Consider the following 2,134-nt stretch of genomic DNA (forward strand, 5'->3'; position numbering starts at 1 on the left):
TAAAAATACATATTTTATGAAGAGATGTCTTCATTGTAGTAAAAGAGATGAACATTTCTTGATGGAGCACCTACTATGAGCAAGTCTCCTGGGAAGTCCTGTGGCCAGGAAGGAGGGGCAGTGAATAGCAAGACGAAGGGAACATGATCTGTCCGTCTGACATGAAGTCTGGAAAGGAGATGGGCTCTTGTGTACGTGACATGCAAACCCGAAGATGTCACTTAAAGCATATCATTGTATGTACAGAACGAAAGATCACTTTTGTAAAGAAGACATTTTTAATTTTCTGATCAAACACTATTACTGTAGAACATTTGGAAAGGACAAAGGAAAAAAATAACATAAAAATACTCACAATCTCATCACACAGAGATGATCACTGCGGACTCTTGTTTGCTTCCATATATTGGGGTGTGTGTGTGTGTGTGTGTGTGTGTAACCCTGGAGGTGTGTCGTGGTTACATGTTGGGCTGCTAAGCACACGGTCAGCAGTTTGAAACCAGCTACTCCATGGGAGAAGATGGAGCTTCGACTCCATCTTTACAGTGTCGGACACTCACCTGGGCGGTCCTACTCTGTCCTATGAGGGTCACTGTGGGTCAGCATTGACTCAATGGCAGTAAGTTTGGTTTAGGGATTTTTCCTTCTTCTTCTTTCCAGTGCCATGTTGCCCCATTCACAATACAAACCCGGCACAGGGCTTGGGTTGCGGTGTACACAGGGCACTTTGCCTCCTGCTTCTGCATAGTAAGTGCAAAAGCACAGCTGTGGTAAGCTCAAGGAGGCTCTGGTTGAGGGCTTTTGGTGTGTGTGTTCAAAAAGTTGTTTTATGAAGATAAATCTGCACACTGAAGTTAAAAACATCAGTTGACCTGTATTCGTGCATTTGGAATCGTGAGGAAATCCAAGAGAGAATGCCAAAATAAACTGTTTTTCTTTGCTGGTATCTGGAACACCAATGTTCATGACTCATCATTAAGAGAGAGAGGGGAGTGGTTAAGCCAACTTTTAAACACCTAATAAATAAACGAAAACATGTTGCGACAACAACAATTATCATAAAAACTGATTGAAATCCCCTAACACTTCTCAACATGTGGTGTGTGCAAGGACTGCCAGGTAAGTTCCAAGTTACTTGGTTGAAAGAGGCAGGGGTACTAGAACTTTCCTGGCAGTCATCGCCGTCTGAAGGCAATTGGGCTTCCAGGACCTCTCAACTGCAGTAGGTGTGGAAGCAAAGGCCGCAAGATCTCTCATCTGAAATGACCCAGAGGGGATCCAAGTATTGGATGGAAAACACAGATGTCCTCGGGTTTGATCTCACCCAAGGTGGACAGATATATACCAACCACACCTACGGCCACACACAGAGGCAATGGGATCTCAGAGCAGATTTCCTTGAACTGCTTGGGATTACACATCCTACGTTTAAAGCCTGCGTGTTCGTTACCGTTGGCACAGTCAGGAGCTAATGCATCGGTAATGGTGTTCCTGGGATAGCCAAGATTCAAACAGAGCAGAGAAGGGGAAGAGAAGGTAGCAAGTAAGGCGGAGTTCTTGTCTGGCAGATGTCCAAAATGTTATTGGAAGGTGACAAGCGTCTAGTCGGGAGGCTTAGAAACAGTCCCAATACTCTATAAAGAACTAGTCTGAGGACCAATAATTCTTTATTCCTGTCTGGTAATCATCCTTCTCCTCCCCACCCCTTCTTTCAGGTCTGGCTGCAATGGAAATGTCCACATCCCGCTATACAATTAAGCGACCCTGGTGGCCCCTGGTGGCCCCTGGCAGTGAGTGTCTTGGTTTGGTGGCGTAGTTGCTATGCACTAGGCTGCTAACCAGCAACGTCAGTGTTCAAAACCACCAGCTGCCCAGCGGGAGAAAGACCAGGCAGAGAAAGAGGAGGTTGTCGATGCCTGTAAAGAGTTACACTCTTAGAGGGACAGTTAGTGGTCACAAGGCCAGTTCTGCCCTGTCCTAAGGGTCACGATGAGTGTATTCCACCTGAGTGATGGCAGTGGGTGAGTTCTATCCAATTTGGAGACTGTAGGTCTCCACTGCTAACCAAAACGTCAGAGATGTAAGTCCACCACAGAGGCCGCAGGAGAAAAACCTGGTGATCGACATTCGTCCC

The 2,134-nt window shown here is 46.1% G+C and overlaps 1 non-coding gene across 1 annotated transcript; it reads right to left on the reverse strand.

The window, feature by feature from the left end:
- Positions 1–662: 662 nt before the first annotated feature.
- On the reverse strand, positions 663–787 carry LOC115870030. Its single transcript, XR_004046499.1, has one exon. It is a non-coding gene; the product is annotated as a small nucleolar RNA SNORA51 (small nucleolar RNA).
- Between the last annotated feature and the right edge of the window lie 1,347 nt (positions 788–2,134).

Source organism: Echinops telfairi, unplaced genomic scaffold (assembly GCF_000313985.2).
Source record: "Echinops telfairi isolate 266 unplaced genomic scaffold, ASM31398v2 ScPeMD7_70;HRSCAF=299, whole genome shotgun sequence".
Classification (NCBI taxonomy): domain Eukaryota; kingdom Metazoa; phylum Chordata; class Mammalia; order Afrosoricida; family Tenrecidae; genus Echinops; species Echinops telfairi.